A 27,782-nucleotide genomic window follows, 5' to 3' on the forward strand; every position below is an offset into this window, starting at 1 on the left:
ACATAAATGCTGGCACAGACGTGCATGTTCGGCTAGAGTCGCTTTGAACTCGTGCATCTTCGGAAGCGGAGGTGCGCAGAAAGTTACAAAAAATGTTGTGCACACCGCCACGCGAAATGATGTCGCGCGCACTCAAAGCGAACTTGCGGACGCATCGAGTATAAATCTTCGTATAACGTTAGTATAAACGGACATCTGCATATTATCGGAACTCCACGCAGCTCCCGCGCTACTCTCCATTGGAAATGAATGACTGAATGACCGGTCTGTCGCTTGTCGTTTGTCGGAGATAGTGGAAAGCCGGCTTGAAACGCAGTTGAAATGCCAGTATGACTAGAATCGTTTTCATTTTAGAACATAAACGCACCAGTGTAAATGTAGCCTTACATCTATGGGGGCTGGGACGCATTCGCACTACAGCCTCACGTGTGCGCCACATCTCTGAGTGTAACCGGTGTTAACTAGTAGGTGTGTTCAACTTTACGCGGACTGACTGTGCAGACCGATCGGTGTATTACAGTACCACGAGAGCTAAAGAGAGCAGACTGCTCCGTGCCCTTTGAATCGCTCTCGCAGATGTCAAACACTGATCGATCAGCGCCGCGCCTCTAGTCGAACACACCGGGCTAGTGCTGCAGGCTTATTGGCTCACTGACGCTGACGAGATTAACCCCTTAGGTATCGAAATTTGGTACCGAACCACAAGACGTTTTTCGATACTCGATGGTATCGAGGCATTTTGGTCGGTGTCTAAAAAGTATCAAACTCGATACCCAGCCCTACTTTCTGCTGTGCATTAATTTGCGGAAGGGCAGAAAGGAGACTTGTGGGTATTTTTATGTGATTTTTGTTTCTCTGTGATGTCTCCCTGGTGGGACTTTTACAACTTGAGAGTGAAGTGAGCGTGTTAAATCAGCTGCAGTGTTTCCTTGCTATTAGGTGCTGGGTGGATGAGGAGCTTTTTTGTATTGTTTTCACATTGCAAACGCATCTAGCTAAATTATTATTGTCTCAGGTTATGGAAACTCTGTAATTATACTGATCAAAAATTTGGGGGTCAGTATGATTTTTAATGTTTTGAAAGAAGGCTCTTATGTTCAGAAAGGCTGCATTAATGTAATCATTGTGACATATTATTATAATTTAACTTTTTTCTAATTTCATATGCTTTAATATATAATTTATTCCTGTGATGGCAAAGATTTTCAGCAGCCATTATTCAGTTTTCAGTGTCTCACGATCCTTCAAAAATCATTGTTGAAAACAATTGTAGTGCTTGTTTACTTTATTTGTTTGTTTTTGTTTCTTTGTTAGTTTGTTTGGTTTGATGCTTTTTTCATTTGATGAATTTACGCTAAAAGAACAGCATTTATTTGAAATAAATCTTAGTTTATTCCTGTGATGGCAAAGCTTAATTTTCCATTACTGCAGTCTCCAGTGTCACATGATCCTTCAAAAATCATTGTTGAAAATAATTTGTTTGTTTGTTTGTTTTGATACTTTTTTTCTGGATTTTTTGATAAATGTAAGTTGAAAAGCAATAATCGCAATTAGCATTTATTTGAAAAATATTTTGTAACATTATAAATGTTTTTACTGTCACTTTTGATTCATTTAATGCATCTTTAAATAAATGCAATAAAATTCTTACATTTTTTTTTTTAATTATTAATTTATTTTCCTTAAATTTTTGAATGTATATTATGAACAAATATGAATTAACAATAAACAATAGTATAAATTAACATTAACCTAGATTAATAAATTTGTAAACAAATAAAAGAACTACCTAGTGCATAAACTAATGTTAACAAACTGAACCTTACTGTAAAGTGTTACCAGTTTATGCAAATGCTATGCATGCAGTCCTACATTACAGTCAAAAATATGGGGAGCAAAATACAATACCCACACATATACAAGTGAAATTTGAATAGTCAAAAAAAATGTGATGTCAGCAATGTTCCTAATGACAAGTTGTCATCAAGATGAAATGACTTTATTTGCCTCTCAGCATTTTTCACAGCTTGGTCAGATCGTGCCCTCCTTTGGGAGCTACGGATGCATGTGTGCCTTACACCTCAAGAGTAATAATACAGACAGGGTTTGGTGTCAGGGCATTAGTATATATACAAGATGGTTTCCTCCATATAAAAGTGCTCAGCTTGCTTTCAGACTTATGTTGGGGCATAATCTTGACACACGAGTCTCTAAAGGAGAAAAGAGCTCTGCGCTGTGCATGTGTTTCTGAGAGCATATACAGCTGTACGTCACTTTGTCCATTCACCTGTTTCTTGATCAGGCTTTTTGCAGCGACTGCTTTGTTTATTCAGGAATTTATTGATGAAACGAACTTTCCATGATGAGTCTACAGTCCTTTAAAAAGCAGGAAGGCAACCGGTGACCTCTCTCAATAACTCACTCAGCACTTCCGCGCTCTTACGCCCTTTTCTCGGCACCTCCGCCATTTGTTCTCAAAGTGCTAATTTGCAGATAATTAAGTAATCCACTGAAATGTTATTTGTCCCTCTGGGCACTATGCAAAGCAAGGGGGTTGCTATATTCAGGGCTGACTCATTTGTAGTTCCCTCATGGGAAATATCACATAATCAAGCAGACACTGTATTAAATAATCCCTCTGAGTTTACAAGTAAAGTTGTGCAGATTTTTTTTTTTCTTTTTTCAATGACCGCATGACATGCATGTGCACTGAAAAAAATTGGTGTAGAAACAATTTACATTTAGAAATTGCTTGTAAATTGAATTGAACACATTGAATTAATTCATATCAAGCCACCTTTATTTATATAGCGCTCTATACAATAGATATTGTTTCAAAGCAGCTTTGCAGTATCAAACAGAAAGTAACAGAATCAATCATTCAAGCTTTATCAAATATGTGGCAAATCCAAATAACATGATAATTGTGTCGTTATTTAGCTCCAGTCAGTTCAGTGTTGACTCAGTTTGGTTCAATAACTGCATAAAGTTTATCAGTTATGAAACAAGTTCAATTTAGCAATAAACAGCTTTACAGAAGACAATGGTGTCATTATTCAGCTCCAGTCAGTTCGGTGTTGATTCAGTTCAGGTTAGTAAGTGTCAAAACTGTGAGATTTGTCAATTATGAACAAATTCGATTCAGCTATAGCAGCTCTACAGAAGACAATAGTACCATTATTCAAGTTTTGCTCAAATTCAATTCAGCTGTAAAGCAGCTCTGGAAAGACAATAGTGTTGTTATTCAGCTCGAGTCAGTTCAGTGTTGATTAAATTCAGGTCAACAGCAGTGATGATGTTGCAAAATTCGAATTATTAACAAACTTGATTCAGGTAAAATTCAATTTAGCTGTAAAGCAGCCCTAAAAAGACAATAATGTCATTATTCAAGTCAGTTCAGTGTTGATTCAGTTCAGTTCAATAACTGACCAAAGTTTATCAATTATGAAATAAGTTCAATTCAGCGACAAGCAATTCAACTTAAGACAATAGTGTCGTTTATCTTGAGTAAGTTCATTGTTGATTCAATTCAGGTCAGTATCAGGGTCGATGTTGCAAAATTCAGCAATGATGAACAAATTTGATTAATCTAGAAAGCAGCTCTACAAAAGTGTCATTATTCAGCTCAGTTCACATTTGATTCTCATCTGATATGTCAGTGTCAAATTGATGAAAAAGTCTTTTGAACCCCAGCTAAGCAAGCCAAAGATGACAGTGGCAAGAACGTGAACAATAAAACCTTTGTCACCGCTGATTGCATAGTATCTACTGTTTGCTGCATCGAAGTTGTCTGTGATGCCCAAGAAAAAGGCACAGTCACCTCTTTTAGCCAGTCGTTTGCTTTTCTTTCCCTTCGTCTATCCATCAAGACAGTATCTGTGCTTATCTCACGGTTCATCAGCCTTGTAAAACTCCCCCTTAAACAGCAGCCCTGAGAGTGTGCACTATTTTCTGCTGAGTTAGAGGAATCGGGAGGCTGTTTGAAAGGCTCCTTCGGTCTGACTGCAGTCCAATCTGCGTGGAGCGTTGGGAATCGCTCGATTTGCTTGGCCGCTTTTTGAGCCTCAAACTCTGTTCGGTGTTGGCGGCCCTTCTGGGTGCCGGAGAGGGTGGAGTCTGAGGGCTGTTTACTTGCTGACAAAGTTTTTCGATGAGAATTATTATAACAAGCCTAGGGATTTGACAGAGGAGCCTCTCTTCCTTTAGTCTGAGTCAAATTAGACTTTGCCGCTTGGCACGACGATTATTGTACACAAGTGTGACAGATTCTTGTGGTTCTACTAAACAGATTTACTTTCCGTCCCGAAAATCTGATTATAGACAAGTTTCTGAAGTGAAAATGGCAAATTCTGCTACAGTATTGTGTTATGTAGATATGGTGCATTTATCATTACTCATATTTAAGCAAGATAGAAGATAGTGTTGTTGTTTTTTTAAGAAAAAATATGTGAGACTGAGTCTCTGGTTTAGCAACAAAGGCAGCACAGTGTCACATAAATGCAGATCCAAAAGGTCAAAAGGGTCATCAAAGACTCATTAATTTTTCACAAGACATTTGGGACGATGTTCTGTCTCTCACTGTCATTATTTTCAGGATGGATGGTTTGCAGTCAAGCCTCTGCTTAACCAGCATCTGTAACAAGCAGCTAGACACAATGTTGGACCCAAACACTTTATCACACTGATCATAATAAATCATTATCTGAAGCTCTACATCTGCAAAGACAACCAGACCAGACCGCATATAGGGAGCAAAGAAACATAATCTGATTTAATATGTCTATTATAAAACAGGGATTTATAAACCGGGGTCTGGCGAATGTTAATATTGATATACTGAATAAATGAAAACATTGTACAAAATTTGACATTTTTACGGTTTAATTTTGCTTTTTAAACATTGGTCAGATATAATGAGATTAATCTCAAATAATTTTATTCTGTTGATAGATAAGATACAAAAACGAGATATAGATATTTTGTTTATTTTTAACAGTCTTATATACAAATTTCATACATGGACATATTGTATGATTATGATGTTTTAATTTGTAAATAGTGTTGTAAATGGAAAAATTAGCAGATTGAAGTGGTAAAAAATTTAAATTCAATAATTGCATTTATTACATTTATCAATATTAACATGAATTATTGATACATTGAATAAATAATTGCATTTATTACATTTATCAATATTAACATGAATTATTGATACATTGAATAAATAATTGCATTTATTACATTTATCAATATTAACATTAATTATTGATACATTGAATAAATAATTACATTTGCTGAATCTGACATTTTTACCGTTTCATTCTGCTTTCTAGAAATTGGTCATAAATATATAATAGATATATAATAGATAAACTGGGATTAATCATAAATAAAATTTATCCCAAATTATTTGTCTTCTGTTGATAGATGGATTACAAAAAAGAAATGAATAAATAAATACCATGTAAACTTAAACAGTTTTACACTACAGTGAATAATATAGATAATAAGTCTTTATGCTTGGAAGTATGTAAGTTTGTAATGTTTTAATGCATAAATATAATTGTTTAAAAATATAATAACAATGTATAATTTAATATATAATAATAATAATTATAATGTATAAAATAGTGTTGTAAATAAAAATTGTGCAAAAATGTACATACAAAATAGGAAGTTACATCTATTTCTTTTCTTTTTTTTTTAATAACTTGTTTTCGGAAGGCTTTTATGATAAATCATAGTTTCATTTTTGTTTTGTTTTTTGTTTGTTTTTTTTCTCAGTTTTATACATGTAACATTACTCTAAGGCTGATGATACACGGGGGTTGCCCAGCAACATTGCTCAAAAAGTTATCATTAGCCTAATACTGGAATGCTGAAGTATTCTCCAAAATGACAGCTTAAAAAATATATCAGCTATAAATTGTGTCTACTAGTGTTAAAACCAGAACTGGTCCCTTGTGTTGGTTAGTTAGATGTATTTTAGCATGTCATTGCAGAAGTCATGTACAGTAAATTTCCTGGCCTGCCTGAGAACTGCATCCTGCCTCTTGCTGAATCAATCAACCTTAATGTGTGGTATATAGACCGCTGTTGGAGCAACACCCTGACACACGTTCACCGTGGACGGGCCATGTTGAAGTCTTGTCACATATCCCTTGACAGTGTCGTGCTGCATACATTGCCTTCTGTGTAAAAGCTAACAGATCATTACCGCGGCAGAGAGGTCCTGACCATAGCACACAACACCCACCTTCCTCTTCCCCTGAAGTCACTGTGGTCTGTCACCCTGTGGGAGATAACATTGCTCCAGAACACATCCTGACAGGATCCTCCTGCCTTTGCGTGTAGGCTACTTCTCAGAGTCTGGCAGACATTACTGCTCTTGACTGTGCATTCAGCTTGGAGATTATACTAGTAAACGATCAAAAGTCATAATGTTGCTAGTCAAATAAACTATAGCTTATGCATTTTAGTATTTGATGATGAAAAATCAGATGACTAAAAAATGTGAATGCTATAAAACTAATTTGTTAATTTACAGTGAATTTGTTAAAATACAGTTTAAAAAAATAGTAATATTGTGAAGTATTATTACAATTTAGAATAAATATTTTCCATTTTATTATAAAATGTAATTTATTCATGTGATGAGCAATTATTTTAGTTTAAGTGCCAAATAGTACCTCAAAAATCATTCTAATATTCTGATTTTTGTGCTTAATTTAAGTAATGAATATTGCTGCTCAATTATTAAAAACAATATTTCTTTATATTTAAAAAAAAATATGTTTATATTTAATATGTATCTTTGATCAATAGAACAGTTAAAAAAAACATCATATATTTGAAATAGAAATCTTTTGTACCATTATAAATGTCTTTACTGCCACTTTTGATCAATGTAATGCATCCTCATTAAATAAAAGCTTTATATATATATATATATAACAGAGTTTCCAAAAAAATATAAGGGAGCAAAAACAAGCCCTTTTCATCGCTGATAATAACAAAATATGTTTCTTGAGCAGTTAATCCGCATATTAAAATGATTTCTGAAAGATCATGTGACTGGAGTAATGATGCTGAAAATTCAGCTTTGCCTCACAGGAATGAATTATATTTTAAATATATTCAAATCAAAAAGTTTTCTTTTAATTGTTTTACTATTTTTCTGTTATTACTTATTTTTGATCAAATAATATCTTTCAAACACTTTACAAATAAAACTTAATTATTCCAAATGTTTGACATACTGTACGCGTATGTAGACTTGGAAATATTTGCCCTTCTGTAAAATGTATTTGCAGAGTTCGAACTATACCGTGGACTTCGGGGAGCCCACTTTATTTTTTTTTTTATAGGGGGGGGGGGGGGGTTCGCATTACACAAAACTGAAATTGCATATCAAAATAACACATTGTCAATATTTTTTGAGACCCCCCAAAATTTCACAAATCACGTTTTCAGGGGAGCCCATGTCTTATTAAGGGGAGCCGAGCTCCCCCGTAGTTCGCACCCTGTGTATTTGTCATACCCCATGCATTTAAAATCCCTAATTATTAAGGACAAAACTGTGCGAAGGACAGATGTTTACTTGAATTGTCAAATTTACCTTTTACCAACAGAATTGGGGTTTTTTTCTCTTTTTTTTCAGATGCAACAATCTTTTTCCCTCAATTTGATGGTACCTCTTTCTTGGAGTTGCTGTCTCTGACATCCCTGTTTCAGTCAGACATGCACTTTACAAGCCATTTCTCTGAGGACAGGAGGACCATGTATTTGACGATGAAGAGCAAGACACCTCATGGTACTATTCTCTACTGTGAGTATCTGAGTGCCACTGGAGAATTCAGCTCTCAAAAGACCCCATGAAATCAAAATTGGAGTTTTGTTGCTTTTAGTGCTTGTCTGGAACAGTAGCTTTGAGCTCATCCATATGTTAAAATTAATTTTTAGGATATGTACACATTAAAAATTGACTTTCTCTTCTAGGAAACCAACCTAAATATAGATGACTCACCTTGCACACAGGGGCGCATACTAATTTTTGTCTGTTAAAATGCAGTTCTCTCCTCCTAATACCATCTGTGTTCAACCGAGGGGTTGAGGGTTTAGCTGGTTAACATAGCCCATTTAACCCCTGCAGCTGTAAATATACTATTATGGAGCAAAAAGTACCTTTTATTATTAATGGCTATTCAAATGTTTAGGTTCCTTACAAAATATAATTTTTGTGAGCATGTAAATCACAAATATTTTATCATATATGTTTGTTTTCATGTTTTTTAAAGTCTTATCCTCACCAAGGCTGTAAATATTGTGAAATATTAGCATTTAAAATAACTGTTTTCTATTTTAATATATTTTAAATGTAATTTATTTCTCTGATGGCAAAGCTGAATTTTCAGCAGCCAGTCATTACTCCAGTCTTGAGTGTCAAATGATCCTTCAGAAAAGCATTATACATGTTTATACATGTCATTTTACTGACACAAATTAATGCATCCTTGCTGAATAAAAGTATTAATTTATTTTGAAAAAAAAAAAAACCTTTTGAAAGGTAGTTTATATATCAATAGTAAGTATAGCTACTAAATATTTTAATGTGCTTTAGAGCCGAGTAAAAATAGTTTGTGTAATGCTTTTTCTTTCTATTCTTGCAGATGAGATGCTTATATTTTTTTAGGCTTTCTTTTTCATTTTGCTCCAGAAATGTATCAAATACAGTTTACCATGGAAACCTTGTTAAGTCTTCAAACATTTCTAGCTGAAAACTTGCACACAGACTTCATTAGCTGTGCTAATTTCAAACCAGTGACATATTAGTCATAAATTATGTTTCTGTGGCTACCTGCTCGTTTCCCGCTCCAAGATTAGGGTGAACAGCTGTATATAAATACACATAGCGTATGTAAGAATAATATTGTCAGCTTGTATGTAAGAATAATATTGTCAGCTTGATTTGAGAGGTAAGTGATTAATTTTGACATGACGTTCATGATATACTGGCTGTTCGCTCCTCGCATGTCTATTGAATAGCAATCACATCCAAACGATGCAGAAAGTTTGACTCAATAACTCACACTCTATCTGTGTGTGTTAATGAATAATTGGCTTCCCAGCATCGCAGGCTGCGGATTACACAGTTAAGGCTTATCAGTTATAAGGCTGTGAATATAACTGTAAGCCTCAGCGCTAAATTAAAACGCCGGACCGTCGACTGTACCTCTTTATCCAGTAATGAAGTCCTCTCTCAGGACATGTTAATGACATAGCAAATGTCTCTAGGTGAAATCAATCACACCAGGATATGTGCTGTGGGCTGAATTTAAAGTTATGATGGCTGATCCCATTAGCTAATTGGCAAACCCTGCTGGATGAAGCTCTTCAATTACTTTGTCCTAAACAAATATGGTCCCTTGGCTGGGCCGAACTCCAAATGAATGAGTATTTGGGGATCTTTACCTGTAAATGAGTGAATTAGATTTACATTAATTATAATGTATTAAAATTTTAAGTGGTATCGTTATTGGAAAGCAGGAATATATTATAAATGGTCCGTTTTGTTTTATTAAACGTTGCCTTGCTGACAAATCTCTGTTGTACTCGAGAGTTCAGGATTTTTAATCAACTGATTGACATCATAATTGGCTATACATATTAACCATATGTCCAGAAGCACTCGTTGTCAATCTGGTACCTTGTAAACAAATCTGTTTCCAAAAAGATTGATTAAAAATCCTGTGTGCCCTTACTTCAGCAAGTCGGATAAAGTAAGTCAATGAGATTAGAGCTTGTCAGATCGAAAGTGAACTTTCCTGTTTGTCTGTTTTTTTTCTAAACAGCAGAAATCAATGTCAATGTCACAAATTATTATTTGAATAGTAAGCTAGAATATTTCCTCTTCATTTTACATAACTTAATTTTCAAATATGATTAGTAACATGCTGTGTTTATTTTTTTGTGTATGTTGAACTTTTGATCACTTTTAGTTTTATTCAAATAATTTAAATTCTTGAAGTGGGGTCCAAAAGTCTGAGAAAATCCGTAAAAATGCTTATATTTTGCATTTTTATCAATTTTATATAAAAATGTTAATAGAATTGCAACATAATATAATGTTTTTTGGTTTAAAAGGAGTTTGCATATTTTTTTCTTCATAAATTTAATAAAATCAGTGATAATTTTGTGATGTCAGTAATCATGGGCAGGGCTCATCTTGTGGTTCTAATAATAATATCTGTTGTGGTGTGATTATGTTTGTCTGAATATTGTGCTCATGCTGACTCACGAGAGGTTTGAAATATTGTCACTGTTTGAGTGTGAAGTGCTTTATCAGTTATTGTTTTACTGTCACATTTGCAGTCAACATTGTTCAAAAGTTTCAAGCTTATTTCAGATGACTAAAATGCAGTCCATATTACATCAGTAGCAGCGATCTTGGCAATCACCTGACATTTAAATAACCTGATAGAGAGATGAGTCATGTCTATAAATTGTTGGCACTAAAGGCAGAGGGGCTAGATGGACTGTCATCTTTGAATGAGATTGCTCTTGATGTCAAGTTAGAAAATTCATTTTACTTCCACCCTGTCAGATTAGCCGTGCATATGCAGCTCACCTGACATGGCCAATATGACAGTTTATCTCATGTCTCAACCTGTCAGAGTCCTCGTGAAATTCCTTTTATAGATTAGCCATGTAAAAAAAGACAGGGAGCAAGCATTTGGGTTCGCTGTCGTTCGGCTTGTGACACATTCATCAATTTTAGAGGAGGGAAACTGACTGATTTAATTAGAATGCTCTCCCAACCCGGCGTGAATGTGATTAGTAACTTATTTATTTTTCTGTCGCGAGTGGACTTTTGATCAATGTCAATTTTATCCAGATAATTTCAATTCTTACAGTGGGGTCCAGTAGTCTGCATGAGACAACTAGTAAAAATGTTTGTATTTTGCTTTTTTCTCATTCTAATGCAAAGTTCTATAATATTTATATTAATTAGATTAAATTAGATTAGATTAGATTAGATTAGATTAGATTAGATTAGATTAGGTTAAAAAAAATTTACATGGTCAATGTAGAAACCTAGAATATTTTCTCTTCATTTTATATTTTGTTAACATTTTCAAATGTGATGAGTAACATTATTTGATTATTATTTGAATAGTGATCTTGAAACAATGCAGACTATTTCCTCTTCATTTTACTTAACTATTATCTAAAATATTAAATTAAAATATTAAAAACATATTCAATAAAATAAAATTAAAAATGTGATTAACATATTTTTCTGTGGTAAGTGAAATGTTTAATCATTTTCAGTTTCCAATCCGAAAAATGTAAATTCCTACACTGGCTTACAAAAGTCTAAGACAACTAGTAAAAATGTTTGTATTTTACAAATTTCTCATTTGAATACAAAATTGTTAGTTCTGTATTACATTACATTACATTACAAGTATGCATACTCAGCATACTTAGTGAAATTCTCTTTAATTCTCTTAATAAATTGATAAATTCTCTTTAATTTACATAACTTTATTTTTAACATCTCTAACCTTTTTGAAACTTCCATAAAACTTGTTTATTTCCTGATTTAAACCCCAATATATTACAATTATGTTGTCTCAGTCTTTTGAACCCCACTATGTCTCTCTATAAATCTTAAAAGAAAAGGAGAAGCAAAACACCTCTGGTATCTGATCTATAATGTAATAACAAATCGGTTAATTCTTCAGTTAATATTTTTTTTATTTCGCCTGTCACTAAATTAACCTCTTGGGTTCGAGTGTTTTTCCGCTGGTGGATGATAATGCTCAGATGTATAGGTGTGCAGCCCAGATGAAGCTCTCTTGTCTGAATGTAGAAAAGAACTCTAGAGATCAAAGGAAGCTGATCAGAAGACATGCCTCAGAATGCAGAAAAATGCTCAGAGTTACACCTGCATCTCATCCGTTCACTCCCTTCCAAACGAAACCTTCCCGCGAGCACCATGTGAGACTCCCGCTGGGCTTCAGTCATCAGCCGCCAAGAGGGATTGTGAATATAACAGGTGACAGGTACTGACAAGAGAATGCACGCACCGTTAGACCCAGTACAGGGTAACAGGGCCATTGGGACAATAAGGAGTAATTTGTCATTTTCCTACACACCATCCCCTTAACATAAAAAAGACGAAGAACTACAACTGTAGTTGATGCAGTAGGTGCCAAATGCGTCTGCAATCACTGGGGCTGTTGCCAGATTTGCCACAGTAAGCAGGAAGCTCCACGATATTGTTGTGTGACTACTCGAGCTCAAGTGGGAATAAAATAGGCGGTTATTGATTTAGTTGTGATACCTTGTGCTTCTGTACGTTGTAAACCATGATGTGCTTATGCACTTTAACAGTATACTTATAGTTCCTGAAATTCTCTTGATTTATTCTCACCACTTATTGATAGCAGGTGTGGCAGGTTTACAAAAAAAAAACAAAGTTACTATTAAGGAATATTAAGGAACTTACATTTTAGATATTATTATGAGTTTCTTTGTGTATTTTTGTTATGCAAACAAAAATAGTATTAAACAAAGACTGCAAGCAACAGCATAGTAGCATTTTGTTCCTGAGTGAATGATTCATTGACTCTCTCATAAAACCAGTCAGTTTTGTTCTTGAATGAATCAGCATTTTTATCAAATTGGTTAAGTGATTGATTCGTTGACTCACTCATAAAGCCAATCAGTTGTTTTGTTCTTGAATGAATCAGCTTTTTTAAAAACTCAGTTGAGTGAAAGATTCTTTGACTCATTCTTAAGCACTTGTTTCGTTTCTGAATGAATCAGTGTGTTTGAACGAATCAGGTGAATAAATGATTCAGTCACTCACTCACAAAATCACTTTTGTCTGCATTAAATGTACATTAGTAAATTGTTAAATTTTCAGTAATATTTTCACAAGTAATTAAAAAAAACTTTGTAACATTTCATATTGGGACAAGGCAAAAAAATATTTCAAAAGAAATAAAATGTCACCAATGAAATGCCAAACTGCATTTGTTTTTGTGAAATATATTTAAAGGAAACGACCAGGTAACATAAGTAAACAAGGTGATTGCAATTTATGTCCTTTATGAAGATTTTCTTTGGGTTAGAATTTGGTATGTGCACTATTGAAATTCATTTGAAAGAAATAGAGATTTTATTTCATATTACTGCTGAATGTACTCAAAGAACCAAAATGTAACTGACTGAACAGAAGCTAGAGATTCAGTACAGGAACAGGGTTTCTAGTTACAAATTAAAACGGGTCATCTTCAAATCTCATTACAATAAGCTTTGAGTGAAATATTCCTCATTTCTTAATATCTCCTCTGTCATTTCAGCCCGGGAGCAGAATTTCGGAGACCGTTTCCTCCCTTTTTTTCTCCAGAATGGAAGACCAGTGGCCAGGTTGGGCTGCAGCGGTATTCATGTTTTGACTGCAGCTGCCCCGCAGAATATCAGGAGCAATAGCTTGGTGCCAATTTTAGTGAGGTGAGAATTATGTTTCATTTTTTTACACCAAAAAAGATCATTTTCCTAGCATTTGTTGCAGTTTTAAAATATGTAAACAATCTCAAAGCAAGATTAATTAGCTTCAGAAGATATTAACAATTTGTCAGTTTTTCTTGTTTTAAGCTTTAATCTCACAAAATTGTTATTTGCAATAATCTGTGGAACATAAACTTAATTCAAGACATTCTCTAAAAACAACACTTTTTATACCTTGTGCAGTTTTGCGTAACAAATAAATTGTATCTTGAGGTTTAAGACAAAATATACTGATTGAGGAAATTATTATAATATTGGCAGTGCACTTTAAGAAATGATTCTATTACCTAATCTATTAGCATCTGTAATAGTCTTACAGTTTGAATTTAAATGAACAAACATATTCATGTACAATTTTCTACAGTGATTTTGAATGTTCACATTTTTTCGTGAGCCATTTATTCTGATTATTGCAATTTTAAAAGTTGCAAAAAATAAATAATAAGGGTATGGTAAAAAGTCTTCCTATAAAAAAAAGTTGAAACATGTTTTAATAAAAAATTGACCTCTTGGAAATTAAAGTGCCATAGTTGAAGAAACAACTAAATATGTGTTCAGAGGATGTGTTCATAAGTCATAAAATCATAAAGATGTGTTCAGAACTCAATTTTATGTTTCCTATATGCCAATGTAACAGTTTGTAGATCGGGAAGGAGGCGGGAACCGGCGAACATTTAAAGAAAACTTTAATAATAAAATAAACACAAAATAAACACAAACGGAACCAAAACACAAAATAAAGTCCAGGCCTGGTCCTCTCTCGTCCAACACTGTTGTCACTCCTCCTTTTATCCTTCCGGAGCTCCTCCGTGGGACTCGAGACCGGTGAGTGGCACATGTGTCGCGCATTAGCATTTACTCCATCTACCCGCCCCTCTCGTCACATACCCCCATCGCCCCTCGCAGGCCGGGGGGTACTCACGAGACTGCGCTCTACTCCCCCCACCCCACTTCTGGGGGAGCCGATCACGGCGGCCGCGGTGTACCTGGGGGTAAGGACAGACAGACGAGGCGAGAGAAAAGGAGACGGAAGGATGAGGAGAGACAGAGACGAGAGAGGAAAAAAAAAGTTCCGGTTCCCAGACACACTGCCGCTCGGCCCTCCACCAGCTGGGTAAACTCTTCCGCGATGCCTGGCGGCGGCACTGGATAGCCCTCGGTGGACGGCATGACACTCCTCCGCCGCCCGGTGGACGGCGACGGCTCCTCCGGGTTCGGGCAGCCGGCAGGAGTCCCCCGTTCCCTGCTCCTCCCCATCATGGCGGATGGCAGCAGGCTCCGGCCTCAGGCGAACGGCAGCGACTCCTCCGCTCCCTCACGGACGGCAGCCGTCCCTCCACATCCCAGGCGGCCGGCAGCAAGTTCGTCCGCCCCCCCGGCAACTCACTCCAGCCCACCGCCTCGAGCGTCCACGGCAGCAGACTGCTCCGCCATGCTCAATGGCACCGCGGATTCACCACAGCGGCGAGGGATCTCTGGCAGCGTGTCCCTCCTTCCTCCTGGGTTTCGGCACCAATGTAACAGTTTGTAGATCGGGAAGAAGGAGGCGGGGGACCGGCGAACATTTAAAGAAAACTTTAATAATAAAATAAACACAAAATAGCACGACAGCCCCTCGTGGATGACTGTCGTGCACGAACAGAGCCAAAACACAAAATAAAGTCCAGGCCTGGTCCTCTCTCGTCCAACACTGTTGTCACTCCTCCTTTTATCCTTCCAGAGCTCCTCCGTGGGACTCGAGACCGGTGAGTGGCGCAGGTGTTGCGCATTAACATTTCCTCCACCGGCCTCGCTCCGTTCCCACGGCTCTCAGCCCCGCCCCTCTCGTCACAGCCAATTTTATATGTTTTATAAATAAGTTGTAGCAGCAGCTCTTTTCTGGGATTTTTGTTTGAGTATGCTCATTAAATCACATGCTTGGGACTCATGAGTTTTGACATTTGGGAGTTGCATCAAAGCTGCATTTTCATATGGCTCAGGTTTAATGTTTTTCTTTGTTGTAATTTCCATAATCACACAGCAACAGTGAAACTTACTGCTACATATTAGACATTGTTCCTTTCAACACTTAACAATAATGCTAATTAACATTATCTTGAAGGAGCCAGTCACTGCTCGTACATAATTCAATAATTAATATAATGGAATGAACATATATAACCACTCAAATAGGAGATGTATTTAAGGTCACAAACTATCGCACTGTTGTGTTTTCCATTATATATTTAGTAAATATGACCGTGCTTGAATGTATTGCTAAAGGCTTTTGCATAAGAATTCAAAAGGCTTGAATGTCAAGAGGCTGGTAATAGAATTGCATTTATTCACTATTAGCATATCTACTGCTATTACTGCATTAAATTATGTAAGTGAATCATAGAATATTATAATTAGGACTTTCAATTTATCATGATAGTGCAGTTAATAATAATAATAAAAATTGTGTTGGAAAAAAAACCCTACCAATGACCTTGAAAGAGCATCAAAATTCTACAGTAGGCCAATAGTTTAAAACTATTGCAGATAGAATACTATAATCAATTCATTTTTAATTTATTGACAGCCCTGCTTAGACTTACTGTAACCTGAAATGTATTACTTGTTCTACAAAAAGTATAACTGATTTGTATTCAAATGATAATAATGCATTTTTCCTGTTTATGAACCTACGTCTACATTTATGTTTAATTTATGCATTTATTCAATTACATTTTATCTCACCCCTGGATGCATGTAAAGCATGTAGTTTAATGAAATCTCTCCAGATGTAATTGTGGTCAGAGAGCAGTTAAGCAACATTTTATTGCAAACTTTTTTTTTTATATCTTAGCTGTAAGGCTATTTTGCAGATGCATATAGCAGTCCTCGGCCATTAGGGTTCAGATTTCACTTGTATATTTGATGGGTTTCTTGAACAGCTTTTCTCCCATAGGGGGATGTGTTTAGATCCCAAGTACTTCTAACTTAACAATCCGACAGCCTGTATCAGTTGTCTCTAGATATTCCTGCTGTCTTGTTTGACTCAGTGGTCTCATCTCTTAGGACTTGGAGAAGGTTTCTCTCCTTCTGTCACTCGTCTGAGGAAATACTCTGGCTGATGGAATGGAGATATTGTCAGATGTGCCATCTGCAGTTTTCTGAATGTCTGCTTTCTTTGTTCTCAATATTCCGAAGAATGAGTCATTCCTTTGACATTGGCACATCCATGTCCAATAAGATTTTGAATGATGATGTGAGATACTGTAAAAATTGTGCATGAAATCCTTTAGAAATACCTGATTCAAATGGTAGAATGAGAAATTGAAGTATTAAGTTGATTTGACATCAGTTACAATTACAGGGATAGTTCCAAAAAAAGAAAGAAAGTTTTGTCATCATTTATTCACACTCATGTTGTTCCAAACCTGTATGACTTACTTTCTCTGTGAAGCACAAAAAATATTCAGATTTTTTCCCCAGAAAATGAAATTCTATGGGATCCAATGTTGCTGGCCTTTATTGGGGAAAAAAAGTTTAAATTATTCAAAATATCATCTTTTCTGTTCCTTCGAAGAAACATAGTCATACAGCTTTGGAATTACATAATGGTGAGTAAATACTGACCCCAGGTTATTTTATAAGATTAAAAGAAGAATGATGCTAAGTACAGGCACAAAGGCAAATAAAATACAAGACAAGTCAGTTCCACAGGCAACATGTGATAACAGTCAAAAAAAGTGTCTTAAGTATCAAAATTGTGCATTTATATAAAACCTCTTTAAAAACCGTGAGGTTCAACAGCAAGTTCAACAGGATAAAAAGAAATCCATCTCTAGTTAAAAATGAAAGCAGCATTTGACACAGCATGGTGTCTGAAGCAGTGAGTAGAAGACTGTGTCTTGAATTGGCCAATGTGCACCAGCAGCTAAAACCTTTTAAAAGGAGTGCAGTATTGTAAATTAAATAGCATTAAGATTACAGCAAGTTAAAGACATCATTACAAACAAATAAACATGCACCCTGCTGTACCTACCAACAACTCATGCTGAAGGCAAACCGGGAGAGTGCATTTTATTCACCTGTTGTCAATTTCAAGGCCAATTCATGCTGCACTGATAGACACAGACCAATGCCAACTGCCATTTGATTACTGTACGTCACTTATTAAATATTCCGATGTACAATCGGTGAAAATAAGAGCTGAAAAATAGAAACGAAACCCAACAAACTGTCTGTTACTGTTTGTTTGCATCTCTCAGTACATCTGTGTACGTTCATGAGTGAAATTCATACAAGTAAAAAATTTTTTAAAAATCACCTAAAATCAATATGCAGGATAAAAGATTAATATTGTACTGTATATTGAGTCACTTATATAGGAAGTTGTTTTATATTTGATTTAGCTGTATTTACCCCTTTATACAAAGCTTAAAGCCAACAATGAAAATTTACTCACTCTCATGCCATCCAATATGTAGATGAGTTTGTTTCATCAGCATACTTGGAGAAATGTAGCATTACATCACACTGCAGTGAATGGGTGCCATCAGAATGAGAGTTCAAACAGCTGAGGAAAACATCTCAGTAATCCACAAGTAATTTAAGTAATCCACAAGCTGCATGTTTTTAATAAACAAATCCATCTTTTAACTTAAACAGTTGCTTCCAGATAAAATATGAGCCCTCTTCATTATATTGCTTTCTCCAGTGAGAAAAGTAATTTGAATCAGGAGAGAAATATCCACAGATTAAGCACTGTTTAGACATGAGAACAGTCCAAAACCATTTGTTTTAAACAAATATGTCAGTGGATTTTGATGTGAGAGGACAACAGGGGATAGACTTTTTCAATGGAGAAAGCATTATGGATTGATATTTTGGCTAGAAGTGATGGTTTAAAATTAAAACTTTAATGATGTATTTGTGTCTTGCAATTACATAGCTTTTCACTTCACAAGATGTTAATTGATGGACTGGAGTTGTGTGGATTACTTGTGGATTATGGTGATGTTTTTATCAGCTGTTTGGATTCTGATTCTGACGGCACCCATTCACTGCAGAAGCTCCATTGGGGAGCAAGTGATGTAATGCCAATCTGTTCTGATCTCATCTACATCTTGGATGGCCTGAGAGCGAGTAAATTTCAAGCAAATTTTAATTTTTGATGGAACTACCCTTTTAATCATCTGATATTAACATCTTCGTCTTTTGGTTGATGCTAATCATAATATCCTGCTATCGTCACCTCCACATACACTATGCACCCTGTCCATGACCCCCGAGCACTGACATGAGGGTCTAATCACCTCCTCCTGTCAGACGGTGAGAATAAACCTGGCTTTGTCGATATCAACAATTCTGCCTCTTGATTTTGAGGTCATCTCTCTGGGTCTGCTAGAGCCGTGAAGATCTGATGAGATCAGGCATTGCATGGTACTGGATCAAGGTCAGCCAAGTGGCACTTAAGCAGAATTTTAATGCAGCTGGAAAGAGTGTGGTAACTTTCATTAGAGGAGAGGGTCTGAGTGGCACATGATTTAATTATTTATTTTTAATTAACATAAATGTGTCGCCGGTTTTATGTGGTGTGATTTTGGGGGCTGTACATGTGCATTCATGGCCAAAGTACTTAGACTCCTGTTATAATTAAAGGGTTTGGCTATCGCAAAAAAATCAAGCATATACCCGTGCAATCTCATTATCAAACATGGGCTGTACCTTTTTTGTTTCAGCTTCACAGTCTCCCGAGGTGCATAAAGAAATGATTTACTTAGCCTGGTATAAAGCCCACTGCCCTGCATAAAGCCCAGACCTAAACCACCTTTGGGATGAATTGGAATGCTGACTGCCTGACCTTGTATGTCTGTGTAGGGTATCAGACCGAATCAGACAATCTAAGATTTGGTCAAAACATGGTTGAAACATGAGGAGCCAAATTCCACAGAGACCCAAGACACAGGATGTTCGTAAATCAGATCTTGGCCCCACAAGCCTGAACCAACTAGCAGCTTTGAGTAGCTCACAGCATTTAAACAAAAGAACACTTATTGACAATTCCAAGGAGATTGTCAATTTTAGGGCAAGTAATCAAGATTAAATGGTCAAAGAGATGACCGCATGACCATCACGTGATAGTAACTACAATCACGAGCTCTTTGGAATTGACTTCCCCCACCTCGACCACAGAGAACAGACTGAAATTCCTTATGAGAGACCTCTTAACCTCTGGTCTTCATACATTCACGTCATTCTAAACTGAATGGAAGCCAGAGAGCTCCATGCACGATAGGGCAATTAATTTCATTGCAAATGATGTTACTAGAGAATTAACGGTAAACGTTTTAAATTAAGACAACCTAGAAGAACCAAACAAAGTTGTCCGCAAAATTTGATGGACGGTCTAAACTTTAACCAGCCCACAACTCCGCGTCGTCAGCCAACGCCCAACCACTGTTTCCCAAGACTGAACTTCCAGCCAATCCGCAACTGCGGGAAACCCCCTGTTCTGCAAGGACCACAACAAAGGGAACCCCCGTACAGGCAACGCAACGCACCGCAAGTACCTCCAGATCCTAGCTGAACTGGTGCATTTAATATAAATTTTAACCTAATTGAGGAACTCAATGCGAGGGTTAATTAAGTGATTGATGGTTGTTCAGATCTATGCAATTGCACATATTGCTGTAAACTTGGGATTTCACATTTTCATTCTCTTAAACTCATTATTTCCTCACTTTCTCTCTTTCTGCAACTTGTGTGAATGCGTTTGTTTATGTGTTAGATTAGTTTATATGTCTTAGATTTATCCAATAAAGTCTTATTTATATTGAAAAGAGAAGTATCTTGTGTTTTGTGCTTACAAGTTAATGTCTTAAACTGCCGATCTTGTTACTGTGCTAATTAATAGTGTTTTCACTATATTTTGGATATAAATATCCATTGCAGAGTTGATGTTATACGGCTCGTTCAATGACTCGCTGGCCGTCTCAGTGATCAGCCATAAAACAGTGATTCTGTCCAAATTCCCTTTAAAATCTTAAATGATTCCCTTTGAGCTAAATTGACCTGTTTCCCTTACATCTGAATGGGAGCAAATCCCTGCAGCCATGTTCCAACATCAAATGTAAAGCCTTCCCAGAAGACTGGAAGCTGTTATAGCTGCAAAAGGAGGGCTAACTCCATATATTTTAAAATGCTCCACAGTCACATATGGATGTAGTGGTCAGGTGTCCACATACTTTTAAGTGTTTCTCCTTCATGTGACTTGATGTTGAATGATGCTGTTGATTATCTAACACTTTGCGGGGATTCCCATCATCTCAGATTTTCCATTGCCACAGTGTAATGGGTCACTTGAAAAATCAGGCACTGGAGAAAGTAATGTGAATCATTGGCCCCTGATGATATACCTGAGAGCAGTATGGGGAGTTTGAGATGCTCAAGTCTGTGTCAGAGGTCTATTTGGCGAAAGTCCTTCAGCACTTGATATGTCAATGTTTATAGATGACGCCAACCAAATTATAGCAGCTGTTGAGCAGTTGAAGAATGATTGAAAACCTTGTCAGTTGTCTCAGTTAACTGAAACATGTCACGTTGCACCATTACTTATGGATTACTTATTCAGCTAGGATCACACTTTAGAATAAATAAAAAAGGTACAAAGCACCAAAAGCAATACAAATAGATTCAGCATGCCTGTTAAATTCCAGTTCAACTGCTGAAGTTGAATTAAATTCAGATCGAAAGAAATTGGTATGATGATTCATATAACTGCAATCCATTTTATTTTTATTTATTTTATTTTATTTTTATTATTATTAGCAGTAGTAGTAGTAATAGTATTAATATTATTATTGTTTGTTTAATTTAATTTTTTGTATGAAATACCCGCAAGCATGATTCCATAAATATTAGATAATACTACTAATCGTGGTTATTATAGTTAATTAAACTAAACCTAAAACCATAAAAAAGTTTACTTGAAATTAAATGAAATAAAATATACAAAAACATTTTTTACAGCTTCTTGCTAATGCAACATTTTCTTTTACTTTAACTTGATGTACTCAAATAGCTCATGCTGAAATAAAAATGATCACAATGACTACGTTTACATGGACATCAGTAATCTAATTATTTACCTTATTCTGAATAAGACAATATTACAATTAAGGTGTTTACATGAGTTGCTTTTAGAATATTCCTTTCTTGTTCCTGTTTTACATGTTATAGTACAGGGGTGGCAAACGTCGGTCCTGGAGAGCCGCAGCCCTGCAGAGTTTTGCTTCAACCCTAATCAAACACACCTGAACAAGCTAATCAAGGTCTGAAGGGTTATTAGGAAGCTACAGGCAGGTAAGTTTTTATTAGGGTTGGAGCTGAGCTCTGCAGGACTGCGGCTCTCCAGGACCGGAGTTCGCCACCCCTGTTATAGTACATAGATTGATTAATGGCACGTCATTACGTCACTAAGCGACGCCATCCGACGTCCCCTCCAGAATTTCACATATAAACATATAGTTCGTGTTTGTTATTGTGCCATATACAGTTTTGGGTGTTTCATTTTTAATTTACTGAAAGCTTCAAGTGCAGTTAATTATTTGTCATGCTGTACGTGCAAACAGATGACAGTGTTGTTGAAGGCATGCTCTTTTGTTTGGGTTCTAACATCTAACGGTTGAACACTGCCGTGTGTGTATCCTGTCGCAAAATGTGGTGAAAAGTCCTAATAATGTGATTAAGGTGTGTACATGTCTATACTGCACTTCGATAATGTGACTAAAATAGGAATACTCCACATGTCTTAATTCTATTTGTGTTTACTTTGATTTCTGTTTACTTCGAATATGACTTTAGCTGGATTAATGTAATTAAAAATCTCTGTTTACATGGCAGATTCTTAATCAGAGTATTGTCTTAATCGTGTTAAAATCAATTTTTAGTATTAAAATCTATTTTTGAGTATTGTTGTCCATGTAAACGTACTCATTGTTTAATAAATGAATTGCCTATTTATGAATTTATGATTGAATCAGGTTGAGTGCATTGCTTTGTTAGATACAGTATCCCACGCAGTGAGCTCTGCTCTATCCTGCACATTGTCAAATGCAGTAGTTCATCCGATATTACATTCATGCATGAGCTCTAGTATACAGAACACTGTATACAGTACATTCTACATAATGCTAAATATTATGAGTACTGAGAGTACATACTGCATGCATGTATTCGACCAGCCATATAACAGTCTAGAGGAAAAAGAAAAATGTATAATTAATATAACACAATTCTAACTTGAAGCTATCGATCAAAAATAACTGCTGTTAGCCACTCATGTGCTGATTACATCCTGTGTGGTGTTTATTATGTGTGCATGTTTTTATTTTAGGTATTGCAAGTGATTCACTCTATTATGGTGTTCATTTTGTTCTGTTCTCTCTTGCCCTTTTGTGTTTACTGGCCTATGATGCGCAGTTCTGTTCTGCGTGACACTGTGTCATTGTGACAAGCAAATTTCCCCTCGGGGATCAATACATTTCTATCTTATCTGATCTTACTCAGCTCACATAAATTCATATCAAGTGACAAGTGGATGGGTCGACTGCGCAACATTCCACCGCTGCATCGCTTCAAGAAACGATGGAAGGAATACTTTAGTCCAAACTTTTTGATCAGTCTTCCTAAACTGCTGATCTAGATTTCAGACATCAAAGCACGCCTCTGAGTTTTAGTCTGAAACTTACACCTCATTTCTCTCTCCCTCTCTCCCATTTCTGGGAATAATGTTCTGTTGTGAATGTTTGATGTATTCAATTCACTTGAAGAACGATCTTTTATTCATACATTGATCTTATTAATTCATACTTTGTGAACGCAGTTTGACTGCTGTTTCTAAGCGGTCCGGCCCACCTCTCCTCATTTCTGTCTTTCGCTTTTTTTTTTTGACTTGTTACGGATGGATGTATAGCAAATAAGCAGTATACATTGCTGTTGGCTTTTTTTGAATACATACTGTTCATAGTCGAAAATGCATGTAAGGTTACCCTTCTAATATGGTCTGTTGATCTTGCATATGTATTGCTGGAGGCTTTTCAATGCTGAGTTTGCTTAATGTGGTGTAGTACTGGTCTGCACTGCAGACAGGTTAAATTAGGTTAAAGGCTTGCGGTGGTGACATTGTTTACCCGGTAAGTCTGTTGCGAGTGTTTGTGTGTCTATGTATGTCTGCATATATTGTCAGATGCTTCTGCTGTGATTGGCTTTTACCCAAGTCTGCTGTGTGTGAGTCATTTCTGTTCACACAAAGCCAAAGGTCAACAAGCGTGAGACGCTGCATTACACAGCATCGCGTCCTGTCCTTTATTACACATGAACTTTGCATTCCCTAGCACGTATTATTATTTAAATGTATGCCATTTATTCCTGGGTAACTACTGCTGGGTTTGTTTGAAAAAAAGGAAGCATTCTTAATGCGGCTGCTCTGTGGATCAATGCATTAGATCTGCAGATATTTTTGCTTCTTTAATATTTATTTCCCAGTAACTGCTGAGACCCCATTTTGGTGCTGTATATTCTGTCCTCGAGTTGTTGAATTTGGTTTTTACATTGCTTGTATTATTACATTTAAGGCCATGAAATTACTTTAAATATGAAATATGTCAAAAACAGAGGCAGGAAAATGTGCTTATCTATCTATCTATCTATCTTATATTAAATATTATTACAATTTAAAATATCACTTTTTTATATTTTAAAATGTAATTTATTCCTATAATGCAAATCTGAATTTTTAGCAGCGATTAATTCAGTCACATGACCCTTGAGAAATCATTCTAATATTTGGTGCCTAAGAATCTTTTTTTTTTTTTATCAATGTAAAAACAGTTGAGATGCTTAATATTTTGTGGCAACCATGATACTGCCACATTCCATTCAATTAAATGCATCTTTGCTGCATTAATGTAATAATTTAAAAAAACATCTTTTATATATATAAAAATTGTTTTATATATATATATATATATATATATGCATCTTTGCTGATTTAATGTAATTTAAAAAATCACCTTTTTCACCATATATTCACGAGTTCACACTTACATATAATAAACAGAGTAAAGGTTATGCGTATTTGGCATGCTGTCCGAGGGGAGGGCTCCGAGCTCGGAATTTTGGCCCTTCCCGAACTTTGTTAATAAAACATCATTATATATAAACTATTTTTCGGTACCTGTGTTTAATATGAATGATGAATGTTTAATATGAAAATACATGCAATTTACATGTGTCCTTAACTGCTTCATAGTGCATGTCATGATTATGGCCAAGGCCACATCTCATGTACTTATTTAATATGGCCAAATAACCATTCGCAGGTCCATTTCGCAGGTCACTATTGGGGATTGGAATGATTGGCGATTTTTAATTTCATGGAGTCTTCAAAAGAACCTCACTGTAATTGCCATATTTTCAATACAGCTACTCCTCAAATTTTACTTTCATGCATGCTGGTAAAATATACCAGCTTTCTGAGAGTAATGTTTGTGTCTGGCAGGCTGTAAGCATTGTTATTTTTAATCAGGGAAGTAGTCAGACTATTCTCAAAATACCTCATCTGGAGCGGCGTCTCAAAGTCGTAGGGCGCGCCTGTAATTTGGGTCTGGAAGATCACCTGGAGACATGACTAAGAACACAGGCTGCCCAAAATAACTAAAGCCATTCGAGTGAGCTTGTTATGCAAAAAAAGCCTTGACACTTTAATGCATGAAAGTCAGTGAAGCTGGTTGCGCGAGTCTATGAGGGGCTGCGTCTGTCTTTATCGGCTGCCTCGGTGGGGGTGATCAAGGGAAGCGCCGTTATCTGCCACCGGCCTTTGACACGTTAGCGCGCCTCTCAGAAAACTTGCATGTGGGAACAAAGCTCTTCGGTTGCGCATTCATCTTAGGTTGCTTATGATGACACAGTCAGTTTGAGCTATTGACATGTTGTGGACAATGTGATAAAAATGATCAATGAGTGGCAACAATTGTGGCTCTTAATGGCTCTCATTCAGATAAAGAGGAGGTCGAAGTGAATACATGAATGAATTCAAGAATTGTAGATCTATTTAATAGCCCTTAATTAGCATAAACATATTTTTCTCTACATTATCTGTGGGCCAACAGGGAATTGCGTTGATGGTGTTTTTGTGTGCGATTATCACCTGTCATGCCTCTTGTTATTATTGCTGTTCCTGTTGGACTTGCGATGTGGCAGGAAGTAAAAGTCCTCTCTAATTTCTGCCTTTGTTTTCACATCCAATAAAGAAGCAGCAGTGTGTGTGCGTGTGTACTGCAGAACTGCAGCTTCATGATGTTTTACTGCCATCTGTTGCCAGTGCTTTATACATGTTTTGTAGTCGGACCAATAGTGGCCCCGCGGTGCTCGGCGTCTCCCAGCATTCATTCTAGTGAACTGTGGCATGAACTGCAATTATATTCAGCTTTTAGATTTCATAGTTGTTGAACGGCTGTGTGTGTGTGTGTGTGTGTGTGTGTGTGTGTGTGATGTCATGATGTTGCATCAGGTCTGAGCACATTTGCACAGAATCACCTCCACAAACCCTCTGAGCAGTAAAATATATTTTACCAGTAAAATATAAATCTATGATATAAAGGAACCACATCTTTTTAAAATAAGGCTTTTTAGCAGGATATATGGATGGTGGAATGCCTAGCAACCCATAACAGCACAGCAAACAAATGGCAATATGACTAAAAGCAACTGCATGTCAACAACATGGCAACCATGAACAACAGCCTAGCAATGTGATGGCAAGTTCACGCACATTTTCTTAAGACATTAGATCATTGCACTCAACTCTTTGTCATGTAACAGAATAACTAAATGATGAACAAAAAGAAAAGAGGGTTTTGGGCAGTTATACAATTTTGATAAGGCATATTTTTATGCCTGACACGTGGCTGGTGTCAGGCAGGGTGACACATGTTGAATTATGCTGTAGACTTAGAAATATGGTTTTTCCTCTCAGTTTTGACTGCCTTGGTCACATAATTTTTTATGAATTATAATGAATCAGTTCAGGAATCATTCATGGTTTTTAAAAAGAGAATAGAATTAAATAGATTAAATAGAATCAGGAAATTTGGATGGAACATATCAGAATAATTGATTTGCTACTTGTTATTGCTAATCACTGTGGGGATGCAGTCATTTTTTGGGCTGATAATATATATATATACAGTATGTACTGTATATGTATATATATATATATATATATTAGGGCTGGGCGGTATATCGAGTTTGTACGATATATCAATATTTTCTTTATAAGAGATGCAATATGAGGCTATACCGATTATATCGATATACAGTATTCTAAACATGTGACAAGCTTCATATTAAGGCCTTTAAAAACTGGTAAGACATAGTTTATAATTTTGTTTCGCATAGTTTAAGCGGCTCGGCCTGTCATATGCTCTGACAGAAAGGCTGTGTGTGCTGCTGACAGAGACTCTAGGCTACTCACGCTGTTTAATGTGTTTGAGATGTGCTGTCTTCCTGAATGCATAACTTACATTTCACAGGTATATGCTCCATCTGTAAATGTTAGAAAGCCATGGAAATATTTCAATTTTTCTGTCAGAAGTGCATGAGCCTTCTGCTTTGCGATTCTCCGCTAAACTTCACAGACAAGCGTGCCAAACAGACAAAGCTCAATTAAATAGTGACGTGACATGTGGCCAAGTATGGTGACCCATATTCGGAATTAGTGCTCTGCATTTATCCCATCCAAAGTAGACACACACAGCGTGAACACACACCACAATTTTAAACCTACAAGTAAGTCTATTTTTATGATAGCACTGACAGTAAAGGGACTGTAGCCTAACACAACTCTGTGCTTTTGTTCTCATTTATTTTCATTTTTAGGCTTTAAAAGCCTTATTTTAGTTTTTAGATTGCGATGTTACAATGTTAGAATGAAATGTGATTTTAACCCTTTTTTTGCACATGATATGAAGGCTTACATGGTTACAGTCACTTTATTTGTTTTCATAGCCTTTACTATGTATTGTTTTGTTGGACAACATTGGGTGGTATGTGAAATATATATATATATTAAATACAGATTTTTAAAATACAAATACAAAAACGAAAATACCAAGATATATACCGTATATCGCAAATCGGCCAAAAAATACAGAGATATTATTTTTTGC

At 36.1% G+C, this 27,782-nt stretch overlaps 1 pseudogene; it reads left to right on the forward strand.

Annotated features, from left to right (window-relative positions):
- Window positions 1-27,782, forward strand: part of LOC107665563 (protein eyes shut homolog) — a 218,051-nt pseudogene that overhangs the window by 157,670 nt on the left and 32,599 nt on the right.

The sequence above is a fragment of the Sinocyclocheilus anshuiensis genome, unplaced genomic scaffold (genome assembly GCF_001515605.1).
Source record: "Sinocyclocheilus anshuiensis isolate Anshui unplaced genomic scaffold, SAMN03320099.WGS_v1.1 scaffold407, whole genome shotgun sequence".
In the NCBI taxonomy this organism is placed as follows: Eukaryota; Metazoa; Chordata; class Actinopteri; order Cypriniformes; family Cyprinidae; genus Sinocyclocheilus; species Sinocyclocheilus anshuiensis.